A 17,661-nucleotide genomic window follows, 5' to 3' on the forward strand; every position below is an offset into this window, starting at 1 on the left:
GTGGATGCAGTGGTAGAGTTCAGTATGGGCTGCAAAGCCTAAAATATTACCTGGCCCTCTACAGAAAAAGTGTGCCGAGCCAGCTTTACAGCATAGCGTGGGGCAGGGTGACTGGTGCAAAGGAAAGAAATAATATTTAACCATCAACACTCAGAATCGGAGGAGATCCTAGGTGTCTTCTAACACCACCTCTCAACTCTTCTATGCCTGTGTTTAGGAACAGAGTCTGGAAAAGGAAACCACAACAAAAATAAAACTCATTCTCCTGTAGTTATGAATACAGGCTTTGGAGTCAAACCCAGGTTTGCATCTCAGCTCCTACTTCCCCGTAACTCACCGTGAGGCCTTGCATAAATTAGTCACTCTCAGCTTCCGCCCCCTCATCCATGCAACTGCGAATACTGACCTTACAGGGTCACTGTAAGATTAGTTCCTGTACGGCACTTAACACAGTGCCCCACATACAGGATACGCGTGGTAAATGGAAGCTCTGATGAGTCAACTTGTTAATATTTTGGTTATCTACCAAACGAGTACATAATATGCATGGGATGGCCACTTTTCTACATCCCCTAACCTTCAAATTAAGCAGCTTCTTAAAGGACAACAGTGTTCTTGAGAGGACGTTCTTGAGAGGACGTTCTTGAGAGAACACTGAGAATCAAACTATCTGAGGGGAAGGAAGAGATCTTGGAAGTAACTCAGTCCATCTCTAGGACTCCTACCAAGGAGCCACTCCAGATACCTGAACAGTCCCGGGCCTGATGCCCACATCCTAAGGGTCCAGCCTTAGAACACGCAGATTCCTCTCCCAGCAGCCTCCCCATCCTGAGCCTTGTCCTTTCTTTGAAGATTTATGGGAAACCCCAAATTCCTTCTCCCCAGGGCAGTCCTCGACCTATCTCAAGATGGCTCTCTTGCCTCTGTGTATTCTCTTTTCCTGGAACCTTTCATTAATGGTCATGGTTTAAATGTCCTTCATCACTGACTATGGTCTCTAGGGTTTCAGTCTCCAGATACCACGTTTCAATAATGGAAACCTAACCTAAGACCTCAAAACGGCACAGGCTGGGAGTCCCTTTGGAAACAGTCATCAGTATAGTCATGTTCTGTGACTACCCATCTCACAAGTCGGTCAAACAATAAAACTAGTTGCTAGTTTTAGTTCTCCTTTTCCTATTGGAAATTCAAGTTGTGCTCTTTACCAAGCTTTAAGAAAAGAGTTTTAAAGATTCTCCTCGTAAACAAGATAGTCACCAGCATGGGGCTGGCAGAAGGCTCATTACTACAAGGCTATAGTGTGAAATGGAGAGTAAAGAGAACATTCCCATTTTCCCCCCATAAACTACAGTTGCTTTTACCTTTATCCTAAATTCACTCTAGAATGTGTGAGAATTATATACAACACATGAAACCACAGCCTTTTCAGAATCTCAGAACCTTACGAAAAGTCTCATGAAGGAAACCACTCTGAAAGACCACTCGCTTTGCAAGTGCTGGCAGTCCTTTCAAAACGACTCATGCACATCTCAGATGAGTAAGGCTGGCAGCAAAGTGGGTTGCTTTCCATCTAGCGCGTCTGCTGATGGCTGGAGTCACAGTGTGAAGACCTGACCTGCCTCCCCTGGTTACCAGCTACGAGTCCTTGGCCTTCCCCTTCCCGACAGCAGAGATACATGCTCGGTTAAAAACAGCTTCCCTAAAAAAAAAAAAAAAAAAAAAACAGCTTCCCTCACCAGAACTTAAGGTCCAGGACAGCAGAGATTTTTTCCACTATTATTTTCTCTGCTGTACACCCAGGGCCTAGCATAGTACCTGGCAGAGGGAGAGGCTTAACAAATGTTCGTCAAATAACAAATGTTTGTGGAATAAAGCCTGACCTCACTGAGTTGCAATGATTAACACATGGAGTTGAAAGAAGTCTGCAAACTAAAAGGTGTCAGAAAGTATAAAGAATTATTATTTTTATTAGTGATGTACCTCACTCAAAGAAAATTTGCTTTTTGGGAGTCAGTATTGAAGAGAATTAGAAGGGTGAAGCCTAGATGTAATTAATCCTCCAGGCCTCTATGACCCCAGGCACCTGGCTATCTCTTCATCAGAATGTTTTCCTTCGGGCTAAATACCATTTTCTGAGCCCTCTGAATTCTTACGACAACTCAATAAAGCAGGTACTACAAGTCCCCTTTGAGACACGGGATAAGTGACGCTTGAAGATGAAGACACCTCCTCAAGGCTGCCCACCTGGAAGCAGCAGACAGTCTCCCAACACCACGGAGAGTGACCTGACACCCCGCATTTCAGGGGGCAAGCCCGACAAACACCCAGATTTAGAAAAATGTGCGTAGTAAACACGCCTTGTTTGGAAAACAATTTATATCACGTGTCAAAGAAAGAACACATAACTCTGATTCAGTATTTCCCCTTTGGAGAATTTATCTTACGGAAAGGAAAAGCTCAATGATGGTCACTGCATGGTTTTTCTAAGAGGAGGAACACTGAACATATGCAAAAGTTACATAATGGGGTAATTAAGTAAAACTCTGAATATACATTCAATACAATAAAAACGGTAAATATCCGGGACTGTACGAAAGTGCTTACGTTGAGTAAGAGCAGAACTGCATCTCCTCCAACCCAAGCTGGGTAATAACGGTACAGACGAGGTCGGGATAGGAATACGGACAAGAAGGGTAGGACTTCGTGGGGTTCAATAATGTGGGTGAATCACTTACATTTGTGCATGGAACAGTTTTAAACATTATAAATCACATTTTCTCACACCCCAAATCCCCATCCCGAATTTCCCATTCCTTGCAAAAGCTAAACACCCAAACCGCGTCAATATTAATAAAAGGTGGTAAAAGTCGGTATCATCACTGTGCAGTACTGCTGGAAACCATTTAAAAGCAGAAAAAAGCCTTAGAGCTACATCCCTGTCCTCACTCAAGCTCCGCGGGGCAACAGAAAGGCCCGCGCCGCAAGGCCAGCCCAGCACCGCCAGGGATGTCAGTCTGCGCGTGAGGCTGGGCTTCCGCCCGCAGCTGCAGGTCCCGTAACGGCCGGGCGGGCCGCGCGCCAAGCCCGCGGACGCCTACGAACCGGACCGGACTGAGGGCTGCGCGCGGCCGGGTCCCCGCCGAGCCCCCCGCCCCTGCACCTGTGCCCTGCAGGGCCGGCCCGCCGGCCGTGCCACCACCGTCGGCGGCTCCCGCCCGCCTACCTGGCCCCGACCCCAGCCCCGGCCCCTCCGCAGCCTCCGCTGCCGAACGAGGAAAGCGCCGGAGCACCGCCGGCCTCTCCAAGAGCAAAATGGCGACTCAAACCCGAGAACTGCGTCCGCAGCGACTGCGACGCCTGTGGGCGGGGCCGCTCAAGGGGGCGGGGCCGATAGAGGGGCGGGGCACGTGGGGCGGGGCCTCGGGAGGGACCATCCGTGTGAGGGGCGGGGAAGGGAAGGCGCCCACAGAGGGGAGGCGCGGGGCCTTCTAGTCTAGCTGGAATACACCAGGCCGGACGAGGGGCGGGGCCATGGGCGGGGCGAGGCCACGAGTGGGGCGGGGCTGACTGGAGGGGTGGGGCCAGGCTGGGCGAGGGGCGGGGAGAGGGGCGGGGAGGGTGGGGCTGAGCCTCGAGAACCCGAGGGCGGACTTTTTTTTTAAAACAAATTTATTTATTTATTTTTGGATGCGTTGGGTCTTCGTTGCTGCGCGCGGACTTTCTCTAGTTGCGGTGAGTGGGGGCTACTCTTCCTTGTGGTGCGCGGGCTTCTCATTGCGGTGGCTTGTCTGTTGCGGAGCACGGGCTTTAGGCATGCTGGCTCAGTAGTTGTGGCTCTCCGGCTCTAGAGCGTAGGCTCAGTGGTTGTGGCGCACGGGCTTAGTTGCTCCGCGGCATGTGGGATCTTCCCAGACCACGGCTTGAACCCGTGTCCCCTGCACTGGCAGGCGGATTCTTAACCACTGTGCCACCAGGGAAGCCCGCGACTGCGGACTTTGATGTCTGGAATTACAAATATCTGGGTTCAAGTCTTTACTGGCCTGTAACTTTGGGCAATGTCGCTTCACCTCCCTGAGCCTCAGTTTCCTCAGCTGAAAAATGGAGATGATAGTAGCACCCATCTCAGGGGTTGCTGTGAGGATTCAGTAAAATAACACCTGCGGAGCTTCCAAAACAGTTTCTGGTGCATAGTAAACCCTCAGTTGTTATTATTACTATTATTTGCTTTGTTTCTCTTTCTTCTTTTATCACAAAGTAAGGAATTGGTGCTTGCCTGAATTCCTTATATTTAAGTATGTTTAATATATATATAAAACATAATAATAGAAACACGTATGGAGCACTTACCATGTGTCAGGCCAAGTGCTTAACATATATTAACTGTAACTTATTTAATCCTCACAGAACTATGAGGTAGGTGTTATTATTATCTCCATTTTAATAGTTGTGGGAACTGACACCCTGACGTTAAATATCAATAACTTGCCTAAGGACAAACAAACATGGACAAGAACTTCAACCCAGGCAGTCTGGCATCACGGTCTGCACTAAGCTAGACCCTATACCACATTGCAGCTCCAGTTCTGCTTTGGATTTTTCACTAGAGTGAGGCTTGAAATCGTTCGTGAGAGGTGGCACAGCCAGCTAGAAGCGGCCGGACTCAAATGGAGTCATTTAAGACATTTCCTTTGCCTGACAGCTTCACGGGGTCATACCTCTGTGAAGAACAAGCCCCGTGAGCCCACAGACAGATTCGGGTACAAAACTGAATGCCCTTACTTCGGTAAGTGGACTTTGGTTTCACCCACTGCTTTTGCGCAGACCCAACCCTGACACACCCGACCTCCTGGCTTCAACCTGCGTTGGCTCCACCCAGCACTCCAGGTTGCACGTGACTGGACCTGACCAATCAGGGCCACTCATCCCTCTCAGCTCGCTGATTCGCTCCAAGGACAGGCCGCTGAGCCAATGGGAGCCCAGAAGACACAATCTCGCGCCGCAGTGGGTTACGGAGCCCGTAAATTCCTTCCCTTCACCCTCTGAAGCCAGGGGCCTAGGTGTTGTCCCCTTGCTTACTTCTCGTTGTTCTTTCCCACCAGCCTGTTCCTCCATCCCTGAACTGTAGGGCACGTACACATGCTGTTCCTGCCTCCAGGAATGCTTTTCCTCCTGCTGCCGTCGCCCCTCATGAACTCCTACTTAAACGTCTAAGCACAATTGTCATTTTTAAGCCTTCTCTAAACCACTCCCCTTCTCAAAAAAAAAAAAGTACTTTTCCTTCGTTAGGCTTATCATGATCGGTAATTATGTGTATATGTGGATGGTCATTTTATAAATATCCCCACCCCCGCCCCTATAGACTATAAGCCCCTACGGGCAGGTCCTTTGTCTCTTTTGCTGATCCCTGTTTGCAGGTACCCAGCACAGTACCTGGCACAAGTGTGGTACTCAAGAAATGTGGGTGATCTCAGAACTACCCCCCACCATGGAAAGGAGGATGGCAGTAGCACAGAATTGTATAGTATTTTCACCACACAGGGACAATATTCCTGATAATTTAAAAATCGTCTCTGCTGAGCCAGTATGAGCTAGCTCCCACATACCATGCTCCCAGCATTTGGCAATGAAATTGTTAGTTTCTCAATCAGTCAGTTTCTCCTCATTGGAGGCACTTAGCTTACAGTTTCCCTTGCTCTATTACACCAGATGCCACTTCTCCATCCACTTTCAATTCTCCAAAGACTCTTTTGAAATCCTCCATAGGCTGATGTCTCATCTCCCTTCCTCTTTATCCTTGGGGTTTAGGCCATGGGAGTGAGCCATGGTGGACATCCAGCCCAGATGACCCACTGGTGGCTGCAGCCCCAGTCACTACCTGACTGCAACTCTGTGAGAGACCCCAAATGAGAGCCACCCAGCTGAGCCCAATCAAACCACAGAAGATTGAGAGATAATAATAAATATTTGTATTAAGGTGCTGAGTTTGGAGATATCTTGATACACATCTATGGGTAATGAGCAAGAAAGGAACAAAACCAGAATCTAAAGACTGGGGTCAGTTTCACTCTAATGCGGTTGTGGTTAGCCTATTGCTAAGCTTGATAATCGCCTGCCCACTTGGAGGTTTGCAGGGTCTGCATATTATGGAAGTGCTCAGTTTGCCTGTACCACCTCATTGACCATATTCAAGGGCCAAACTGCTGCACATAGAATATGAATCAAGACACCTGATCCTAAGACATTTCCCTTCAACCTTTTTTTAAAGGAAGGAAAAGCATCTTTGCTATAGTTTTTTTTTTTTTTTTTTTTCCTGCGGTACGCGGGCCTCTCACCGTTGTGGCCTCTCCGGTTGCGGAGCACAGGCTCCGGACGCGCAGGCTCAGCGGCCATGGTTCACGGGCCCAGCCGCTCCACGGCATGTGGGATCTTTCCGGACCGGGGCACGAACCCGTGTTCCCTGCATCGGCAGGCGGACTCTCAACCACTGCGTCATCAGGGAAGCCCTGCTATAGTTTTATAAAGGTTTTTAGTGGAGTGGTAAGCCAGAAACCCCCAGTCTGCGTCCAGCCTCCTCTTTGCAGAAATGACCTCAGGTGAAGGCACCTCTCTGAGCTTCAGTTTCCCCATCTGAAAAATGGGCACTGAGATCAGCAGCTGCATGGAGATTCTGGGTGGGAATGACTTTTCCGTGGAATCAGTGAGTTTTGCAGCTGCCTCTCCGCCTTCGTGTCTCTGGCCATCAGGAATGAATAAACAAGGCTTTGGTTTTCCTGCAAGTGGAGGAGGATGGCAGCTTGTCTGGCCATTGGAGGCTGCAGAGGCCAGGGGCCTGGTCACTATACAGGGAAATTGGGAAGTTTTCCACATTGTGTTCTTTCCCTCATCCTCCGGATTTTCTCCTTTTTTAACCCCCCCCCATTAGAAAAGCTTCATTATCTTTCATGATGAGTAATATTTACATGTTATAAAAAATTCAAACAAACATGAAGAAAAAATTTAAAAGATATTTGCCATTATCTCACTATGGAGAGATAAGCATTTGACTTTTTTTAACCTCCCTATTCCACTTAACAATTTATTTATTATTTTTTAATTTATTTATTTTTGGTTGCATCTGGTCTTCGTTGCTGTGTGCGGGCTTTCTCTAGTTGAGGCGAGCGGGGGCTACTCTTCCTTGCTGTGCTCGGGCTTCTCATTGCGGTGGCTTCTCCTGTTGCGGAGCACGGGCTCTAGGCACGCGGGCTTCAGTAGGTGTGGCAAGTGGGCTCAGTCACTGTGGCTCGCGGGCTTTAGAGCGCAGGCTCAGTAGTTGTGGAGCACAGGGCTTAGCTGCTCCGAAGCATATGGGATCTTCCCGGAACAGGGCTCGAACCCGTTTCCCGTGCATTGACAGGCAGATTCTTAACCACTGCGCCAGCAGGGAAGCCCCTCCACTTAACAATTTATTGTGGACACGGTTCATGTTAATGAATTAGGTCAATGTCATCATCGCACGTACAATGGAGTAAAGAGCAGAGACTTAGGAACCAGACGGCCTGTATCCAAATTCCTTTTCCTCTACTCACTGGGTGTGTGACCTCCTTTACCCCTCTGCACTGGCTTCCTCACCTATAAGATGGGAACAACCACAGCTTCCACCTTACAGGGTTGTGGTGATATCCAAATGAGCTGTCACCTGGCACACAGGTGCTAACCTCTCACTACAGCCACACTTACCGTGAGCCGTTGTGATATGGAGGTACCATGACATTTTTAACCCATCTCCAATTCTGGGCACTTTTTACTAATAGACACACCTGTCTTTGCACCTTTGCTCAAGTATTTTCTCTCAAAGACAAATACCATATGACATCACTTATATGTGGAATCTAAAATATGGCACAAATGAACATATCTATGAAATAGACTCAGACATAGAGAACAAACTTGTGGTTGCCAAGGGGGAGAGGGGGTGGGGGAGGGATGGACTGGGAGGTTGGGATTAGCAAAGGCAAACTATCATATATAGGATGGATAAACAACAAGGTCCTACTGTATAGCACAGGGAACTGTATTCAATATCCTGGGATAAACCATAATGGAAAAGAATACGAAAAAGAATGTGTATATATATATATATATGTATATATATATATATATATATATCTGAGTCACTTTGCTGTACGACAGAAATTAACACAATATTGTAAATCAACTGTACTTTGGTAAAAATATACATTAAAAAATTTTTTTTGAGTATTTTCTCTCACTAAATTTCTAGAAGTGAACTTGCTTGGTCAAAGGATATGCCCTTTTACAATTTTGTTCCCCAGAAATTTTGTACCAATTTACATTCTTGCCAGAAGGTGAAGAGTGCCCTTTTCCCCTCATCCCCACCAACACCAGGCACTAACCATTCTTTCACTTGGCCGAGTGGATGGTCAATGTTTCCTGGGCATTTACAATTATTTCTCCACGTCCAGCTGCCTGTAGCTGCCCTGGCCACCTTGCTAGGTGAACTTCATCTCCATTCACTCACTCAGCAAATATTGAGAACTTAGTGCATGCCTGGCCCAGTTAGAGCCGGGCTACAGCAGAGACAGCAGGGCACACCCCTCGGGAGGCGAGCCACCACATGGTTATAGCAAAGCCTCTGCTTCAGTGCCCAAGAAGCTGTGCCGTATAGGTGAGATCTCTGTACATAAACATAGAATGTACATTTTGTAAATATATGAATGATATTACTATTATCACTATATATGACTCATTATCATTCTACAGATCATGATAATATTGCATATTATCATGATCATTTTCAGCCGTAGGACCTTAGAAATCACTTCTCCTCTCCAGCCTTCCATTTTCTCATCTGTAAACAGGCACAGTTGAGAGGATGGGGTGGGAGAGTGTGTGTTCAGAGCCTGGCAGTGAGGCCGTAGCAGCCTCCTCCCGCTGGCCATGCCCAGCCCAGGCCTGGGCCCCGAGCTTCGTGCTGGCCTCCCACTCTCTGCAGCTGTTCCCCTCAGCACGTGGCTGGCACTGAGCTGAGCCACAGCAGCACCCTAGCTGCCAGGACCGTTTTAAAAAATTACTCCCATGATGGAAAGTGCAGAGTTGAGGGCTGATGATCCGCCAGGAGCCACCTCCCAACTCAACTCCACTGGGTCCCTCCCAGCCTGGAGTCACAACAAACACTCCCCAAACCCTATTTCTCAGGCTCAGCCTTCCAGGTCCCTCCCCCTAGGTCCAGGGAGAGGCATCCTGAGCTGTGTATTAGGGCCTCCTGACCCCCTCCCTCACCTGCCCTGCCACTGCACCAGCTGGAGGCCCCCTTTGCCACCATCCTGCTGGCAACTTCTCCTCCCCCTTCTCTAGAAGCCCCTCCAAAGGAAACGGAGGGAGGGGGGCCCACCTGGTGGTGCTACACCTGCCTTGGTGCCCTCACTTCCTGGTGCCTCCCTCCCAGGAGTGAAGCTGGCCACCTCCTTCACTTCTTCCTGGGCTCTTGCCACTCATTCATGTTCTGTATTTGGTGGAGGTGGAAGCAAACAGAAAGAAGTTTTTCCCCATTCGCATCCCATCATAAGTGTTTATATTAGTCAGGACTCTTGCAATGAAACACGATTCACACCAGCTACAAATAAAGGAGCAGGGACTGATCGGTTTATGTAACTCAAGGGCCCAGGGTGAAGGTTCAGGTATGGCTGGATCCTGGGCTCCACGACCCCAGAGTTTTGTCTTTCTCTATCTTGAAGCTCTGTCTGCTCTCTTCACTTCCATGGCTTTTTTCTGAGACAAGCTCCACCCATGTGATGGCAACAGGGCTGCCCTCACTTGCAGGCTCATCTAGAACTGGCCTCAGTGGGGGAGAAGTCCGGGCTGGGCCAGGGTCCTTATCAATCTATGATGAGGGACTCCAATGTCACACATACACACAGACATCACACACGCTCAAAGGTCCCCCACATGGATGGCACACCCAATCGTAGGTCACACACTCACCCTTACACAGATGTGACTCCGTATTCACATGGATGTCTCACACACCCTGGAATCTTTCCCATTTAGATAGTGTGTTACAGTTGTATAAATGCCCACCCAGGGAGGGCTAACTCATTTACATTTCATTTATGTGCCACTTTTTCACATACCTCTTACATAAAGCAGGCTGCAATAAGTCTGATGTGTGTCAGAATGAAATAAAATAGTGCAGAGTCTTTGTAAGGATCAAATACATTCAATTAAAAAACAAACAAAACCCTGCCTATCATCAAAAGGCACAGACTGAGAGGAAGTATTCACAATACGTATATGTGACAAAGGACTTACATCTGGACTATATAAGCATCCTTTAAAATCAATACTAAGGTTCACTTCACGCCTGCTAGGTTGGCCTTAATGAAAGTACTTTAAAAAAACCAGAAAGGACTTCCCTGGTGGTGCAGTGGTTAAGAATCCGTCTGCCAATGCAGGGGACACAGGTTTGATCCCTGGTCCGGGAAGATCCCACATGCCGCGGAGCAACTAAGCCCGTGTGCCACAACTACTGAGCCTGCGCTCTAGAGCCCGCGAGCCACAACTACTGAGCCCATGAGCCACAACAAATGAAGCCGCGAGCCTAGAGCCCGTGCTCTTCAACAAGAGATACCACCACAATGAGAAGCCCATGCACCACAATGAAGAGTAGCCTCTGCTCGCCGCAACTACAGAAAAGCCCGTGCACAACAATGAAGACCCAACACAGCCAAAGATAAATAAATTTATTTAAAAAAGATAACAAGTATTGGTGAGGTTGTGGAGAAATTGGAACCCTCCTACATTGCTGGTGGCGATGTAAAATGATGCAGCCATTCAGAAACAGCTTGACAGTTCCTCAAAAAGTCAAATATAGAGCTGCCATGTGACTCATCGGTTGTGCTCCTGGGCATCTATCCAAAAGGACTGAAAACAGATGCTCAAATACTTGTATACACACGTGAAAAGCCGTATTATTCATAATAACCAAAGGGGGAGAAAACCCAAATGTCCATCAACAGATGAAAGGATGAACACGTGTGGTGTCTACACACGAGGGAATATTATTTTTTAATACATTTAATTCTTTATATTTTCTTTTATTTTTGGCTGTGTTGGGTCTTCGTTGCTATGCACGGGCTTTCTCTAGTTGTGGAGAGTGGGGGCTACTCTTCGTTGCGGTGCGCGGGCTTCTCATTGTCGTGGCTTCTCTTGTTGCAGAGCATGGGCTCTAGGCGCGTGTGCTTCAGTAGTTGTGGCACGTGGGCTCAGTAGTTGTGGCTCACAGGCTCTAGAGTGCAGGCTCAGGAGTTGTGGTGCACGGGCTTAGTTGCTCCACGGCATGTGGGATCTTCCCGGACCAGGGCTTGAACCCATGTCCGCTGCATTGGCAGGTGGACTCTTAACCACTGTGCCACCAGGGAAGCCCCCGCACAAGGGAATATTATTCATCCAATAAAAGGAAGAGACTACGACACAAGACACAGCATGGATGAACCTCAGAAACCTGAAGCTCAGTGAGAGAAGCCAGACACAAAAGGCCACATACTGTATGATTCCATTGACATGAAACATCCAGGATAGGTAAATCCACAGAGACAGAGGCAGATTGGTGGTTGCCAGGAGCTGGAGGAGGGCAAAAGGGGAGTGATTGCTTAATGGCCATGGATTTTCATTTTGGGGAGATGAAAATATCTTGAAACTAGACAGAGGTGCTGGTTGCACAATACTGTGAAAGTACTAAATGCCACTGAATTGTACACTTTAAAATGGGCCATGATGGAATACACGTTATTCAAATTTCACCTCAAGAAAATCAACAGTAAGAAAGCAAGGGGCTTCCCTGGTGGCGCAGTGGTTGAGGTCCGCCTGCCGATGCAGGGGACACAGGTTCGTGCCCCGGTCCGGGAAGATCCCACGTGCCGCGGAGCAGCTGGGCCCGCGAGCCATGGCCGCTGAGCCTGCGCGTCCGGAGCCTGTGCTCCGCAACGGGAGAGGCCACAACAGTGAGAGGTCCGCGTACCACAAAGAAAAAAAAAGAAAAAAAAAAAAAGAAGAAAGCAAATAATCCAGTTTTCAAAATAGGCAGATGACTTGGACAGATGCTTAAATAAAGAAGATATACGAGTGGTAAAAAACCCCACAAAAAACACAAAAAACAACACATGAAAAAATGTTCAATATCGTTAGTCTTCAGAGAAATGTGAATTAAAGCCACAATGCTGTATCACTAAACGCTCACGAAGATGGCTAAAATTCAGTTTAACAATAGCAAATCCTGGTGCGGGTACAGAGGACCTAGGACTCTCACTTTGCCGGCGGGGATCTAAGCCAGTACAACCACTCTGGAAAACACTTTGGTGGATTCTTACGAAGTTTAACATAGAACTCCCATAAGACCCAGCCATCCCATTTCCAGGTATTCACCCAAGAGAAATGAAAATGAATGTCCGTCCAAAAGCCTCGCACATGAATACTCATAGCAGCTTTGTACAGTCTCCCCAAACTGGAAGCAACCCACACATCCCTCAGCTGGGGAATGGATAAACTGGAATCCTGCTCCTGGATGAGTCTCAAAAACTTTGTGTGAGTGAAAGAAGGGAAGACAAGAAACTGCAGACTGTGTGATTCCTTTCGTAGGGAATTCCCAGGAAACTAATCTAAGGGGACCCGAGGCAGGTGAGGGAGGCCTGCAAAGGGACAAGAAGGAACTTTTCACAAAGACGGAAAAGTTCTATTGTGTCCCGTAGCGCGACAGTGGTCCGTGCAACGATTACATTGTGCTTTATGTAGATTACACCTCCGTAAAGTTTATTGGTAGCAACCGGCCTGGCCCTGAGGGCAGATCCTGCATCCTGCGTGCCAGTCCCTGTGCGCTTGTGCGCACTCATTTCCTGCCTCTTTCCCTCCAAGCACCACTCCCCACGCCCGTCCCTCACCCCCACCCCACGCCCGTCCCTCACCCCCCCCCCCCGCCCCCGACCGTGTTCAGGCCTCCGTGTTTTCACCTCTGCTGTTTTGTTCATGCTCTTCCCCTCCCAGCTCTGCTTGCTGAATCCTGACCCCACTGACACCCAGCTCTGCGAAGCTTCCTCATCCCACCCGCTTCCCTGACATGTGACTTTCGCTTCTCTTTGGGCACTTAGAGGCATAACCCGCCAGCCAGGCCACCCATGGCGAGGCGATGGATGGGGGCAGGTGAGGGAAGACTTAGCTGAGAAGAGGCTGGACTGTAACGGACCCAGAGTCAGGGGCACGGAGGGACAGTGCAGAAACCGTCTCCTCAGCCCACTGTCCAGCAGGCGGGTGGGGGAACAAGTATGAACCCGGGGGAGGGGCGAGGAGGCAGGCATGGACCAGACTTTAGAACTCAGAAGAGCCAGAACAGGGGCTCCTGCTGATTCAGCCTTTGATCCTGGGAAGGCGACCAGGGTGGTGCATCAGTTAGAACACAGCCGCATGTAACAAAAAACTAAGTAACAGTGGCTTATGTAAGACAGAAGTTTATTTCTCTCTCATATATGGCAGCTTCACAGGGTCCCAGGGACTCAGGCTGTTATTAGCTCACCGCTCCACCATCCCTAAATATTAAGCTTCACCCACGTGATTCAAAATGGCTGCTAGAGCTCCAGCCATTACAACTGCATTCCAGGTCAGCAGCTGGAGGAGAAGTCCAAAGAAGGGCCTCTTCCTTTTAAGGACACTTCCTGGAAGTTCCAACACATATTTTGTCCACATTTAGCCCCATGGCCTCACCTAGCAGCAGAGGAAATGCTGGGAAATGAAGTCTTTTGCTGAATTTGTTGTGGCTCTCAGAGAGTATTGGCAGTGATTCTTTTTTTTTTTAATATTTATTTATTTTTATTTGGCTGCATTGGGTCTTAGTTACGGCATGCGGGATCTTCGATCTTCGTTGTGGCATGAAAACTCTTAGTTGTGGCATGTGGGATCTAGTTCCCTGACCAGGGATTGAACCCGGGCCCCCTGCACTGGGAGCCTGGCGTCTTAGCCACTGGACCACCAGGGAAGTCCCGTGGCAGTGGTTCTTAAACTTGAGCGGATGTCCTAATCAACTGGAGGGATTGTTAAAACTCAGAGTGCTGGGCCCAACCCCAGAGTTTCTGACTCAGTAAGGCTGTGGTGGAATCTGAGAAACTGTGTTTCTAACAAGTTCCCATGGATGACGATGCTGCTGTGCAGTGGTCACACTTTGGGAACCACTATCTAGGACCGCTAGGATGAAGGATGAAGGACGACGGGATGTTGGGGAGGTATTAGCCATCTCCATCACAGGCAGGGCGGGGACCCGACTGCATCCCACAAAGGGCCACTAGCAGCATCACCACCTCCTTGCGGTCGCTGGCGTGTCCTCCCGCCTCTCGCCCTTCTGCCCACTCTCCACGCACCGCAGTGGAAGAAGGATCGTCCACTGGTCATCCGTAACGACTCTGGCACGTGCAAAGCTGGCTTTGCTGGGGATGACGTGCCCCCAGCCGTGTTCCAGTCCATGGTCAGTCGTCCCCGACACCGGGGTGTCATGGTGCGCGTGGAGCAGAAGGATAGCTACGGTGGGGGAAGAGGCCCAGGGCAGGCGGGGCATCTTGACCCTCAAGTACCCCGTGGAGCACACCATCATCAGCAACTGAGAGGACACAAGGGACACCTAGTACCACACCTTCTACAGTGAGCTTGGAGTGGCCCCCAAGGACCACCCGGTGATGCTGGCCGAGGGGGCTGCCACCACAACCGCAAGGCCAGCCGTGAGATGACCCAGATCCTGTTCGAGACATTCAACACGCCATATAAGTGGCCATCCAGGCCGTGCTGTCCCTGTGCGATGCCTCTAGCTGCACCTCTGGTATTGTTGTGGACTCAGGGGGTGGGTCACCCACATGGTGCCTGTCTCCATGGGTTTATGCCCTGCCCCAGCCTTCCTGCGTCTGGACCTGGCTGGCTGGGACCTCATGCTGCCTGGCTACAGCTTCACCACCATGGCTGAGAGGGAAAATCACGTGTGACGTCAGGGAGCAGCTCTACGACGTGGCACTGGACTTGGAGCAGGAGATGCCACCACATCCTCCTCCTCCCTGAGAAGAGCTGTGAACCACCTGACGGTCAAGTGCTCCCCATCAACAAGGAGCGGGTTCTGTGTCCACAGGCGCTCTTCCAGCCCTCCATCCTGGGTTTGGGGTCCTGTAGCATCCACGAGACCACCTTCCTCTCCATCATCAAGGGTAACGTCCACATCCAGAAGGACCTGTCCGCCTTCAATGGTGCTGTCTTGTTGGACTACCATGTACCCCAGTATCCTGGACAGGTGCAGAGGGAGATCAGGGTCCTGGCTGCCAGCAGGATGAAGATCAAGATGCTCACTCCCAGGACTTCCCTGGCGGTCCAGTGGCTAAGACTCTACGCTCCCAATGCAGGGGGCCTGGGTTCAATCCCTGGTTCCACATGCCATGTGGCACAGCCAAAAAAAAAAAAGAAAAAAAGATGCTCACTCCTCCCCAACACAAGTACTTGGTGGGGATCAGGCTTCACCCTGGCCTCAGCCAGCAGGACCCGGCCTCTCCATCGTCCACCACAAATGCTTCCAAACAGACCGCAAACAGATGCACAGCATTTGCTGCGTGAGTTCATTTAGAAGTATAAATTTGCCCTGGCGAGTGCACACAAGTCGTGCCAGCCTCCTGAAACCGGAATAAGCCTTCGAAAATTGTCCTTGAAGTTTATATCTGAGATTGTAGAACTCGCTGCTGATTTTGACCTTGTATTCATTCAATTCTTGCCTTGGTGTATGTTTAATACCCTGTGCATAACTTTGATCTAAACCCCTAGCTACAGGCGGCTCTGTCATTTCGTGGCTGAGGTGAGAAAATATTTATGGAAGAGAAATCGTTGGCTGGATGAGAATCTGTGAGACTATGAATCTCCCGATCTGTACAGGGTATTAACATGTCAGAACTGCCTATTCCAGGATTTCTCTAGAGGCTGGCAAGAGTCCTGAACCACCTGTCATTTCTGTCTTGCCGGCCTGATAAAGTCTGGGGAGGTCCAAGCCTTAGGACACGCTTTCCTTTCTTACCTGATGTTTTCCTGCCGGTACACTGTGGGTTGTTACTAGCCTTGCGTTAGAAAATGGTTTGCATTTACACCTGTACATTTATTCATCCTTTTAATTTATGTAACATTTTTGTACACAATTCTCAGTTCTTTAAGAGGTGACGAGAAATTTTGGTTTTATATTGTCACGTGAGAACATTAGGCCCCAGCAACGCATCATTGTGAAGAAAAGTGCTGCAGTAAACCGAAAAAACAAAAAGCAAAAAACAAACAAACATACAAAAGACCCTCTTTAAAGGCTTTCCCTTTGGAGGCTCACTCCATATCCTCTGTTGAATATATAAAAAGGCACCCACATATCACAGAAAATATAATCCTTTGCTATAAAATTTGAAAGGATTTTTATGGTTTTGCTTCTGAAAATATTTGGCACAAGTGGTTCACTCAACTTATGATTGACTGTAGTTTCTGAGCAGTCATCTTTCATCTTACTTTGTGGGGAATTCTTGCAAAATGAGAAAATCTAAGCCACATGTTTTCTGCTGTCCTGAAAGTTTTATGAACACGAGATTTAATGATGAAGAAATTGACTGTAATGTTATATTTTGTAGGCATTTAATTAAACATTTATTAATCTTGGTTTTACAGGTTTTGAAAAAATTTTTTGGATGTAACAAAATGAATTTTTAGATGTCAAATATAAATGAAGGCCCTTGAAACAGTCATAAGTCCTGGACTTGGTGCCAAAAGAGCTTGCCAGACAAAGTGGGAGCTCTTCCTGGAAGCTGAGAGTGTGGACCCTGCAGAGGCTCCTTCACCTGTAAATCACTGCAGGCTGGTCCCATGGGAGGGAGCAGCTGGGCCCCGTTCATGGCCGAGGCTGGAGCTGGGGCCAAGGCAGAGGCTGCAGGGAAACAGGTTCTGTCTCAGCCTCAGGAAGCTGGTCAGAGCTGCCGACAGAAGGACTGTCCTGTCTGGGAAGCACTGCTGGAATGGAAATAAAGATTTCTCTGTAGGTCAGGAGAGGCTGGGTTCTGTTGCAGTAACAAATTAGTCCCAAACCACTAGGCTTCTACCAACAAAGAGTCCTTTCACATACTATGAGTCCATCGTGGGTCACCTGGGAGCTCTAATCCACACTTGATGCCCCAGCCTGAAGGAGCAGCCCCTGTGTGGGGCACGGTCCCCGGCACAGCAGAGGGAAAAGAGAGAACTGTTGCTAGTTATGCATCAACCAGTAAAGCTTCTGCTGGGAAGTGACACATGTCACTTTTGCTCGCATCTGACAAAGCTTCTCTCCTCGACCAGACTCCGCTCAGGCTCCTCTGAGTTCTTTTTCAACCAGCCTTCGACTTTTAGACTTCAGTGTTCATCTCTGCGTTGTCCAATTTTAGCAAGAGTCTTGCTAAGTCCGTTTAGCCAGAATCCCCCACCCTCTGTTACCTGATCACCCTCCATATCTAATCCAGTTCTTCATCCTCCACCAACCCCAGGTGATGTGCAATCTCCCTGACCTCTCTCCAGCAAAGATCTTGTTTAGCCAGAATCCTCCCTTACCCCTGTTTCCTTTTATCAATTTTCCATCCACGGACTCCACCCTGCTCC

General features: G+C 48.9%; 1 protein-coding gene, 1 long non-coding RNA gene and 1 pseudogene across 8 annotated transcripts in view; 2 read left to right on the plus strand and 1 right to left on the minus strand.

Moving 5' to 3' along the window:
* The window catches only part of PRPSAP2 (phosphoribosyl pyrophosphate synthetase associated protein 2), a 38,867-nt gene extending 35,514 nt beyond the window's left edge, over positions 1-3,353 (minus strand). The window contains exon 1 of one of the 7 annotated variants that reach the window (XR_004481796.2): positions 2,605-3,176. The gene's annotated coding sequence lies outside the window, so the exon portion shown is untranslated. Of the gene's footprint in view, positions 1-50; positions 2,577-2,604; positions 3,177-3,223 lie in introns of those variants that run through there. The other 6 variants (XM_004266789.4, XM_049701998.1, XM_033422729.2 and 3 more) reach the window with 6 other exon arrangements.
* A 259-nt stretch (positions 3,354-3,612) lies between these two features.
* LOC105747869 (uncharacterized) lies at positions 3,613-7,970 on the plus strand. The gene is made up of 3 exons (XR_001119666.3): positions 3,613-3,732; positions 4,700-4,783; positions 5,806-7,970. It is a non-coding gene; the product is annotated as an uncharacterized LOC105747869 (long non-coding RNA).
* Positions 7,971-12,976: 5,006 nt separating this feature from the next.
* LOC117200313 (uncharacterized) lies at positions 12,977-16,695 on the plus strand (annotated as a pseudogene).
* Positions 16,696-17,661: the final 966 nt, after the last annotated feature.

The sequence above is a fragment of the Orcinus orca genome, chromosome 19 (genome assembly GCF_937001465.1).
Source record: "Orcinus orca chromosome 19, mOrcOrc1.1, whole genome shotgun sequence".
NCBI classification, from domain to species: Eukaryota; Metazoa; Chordata; class Mammalia; order Artiodactyla; family Delphinidae; genus Orcinus; species Orcinus orca.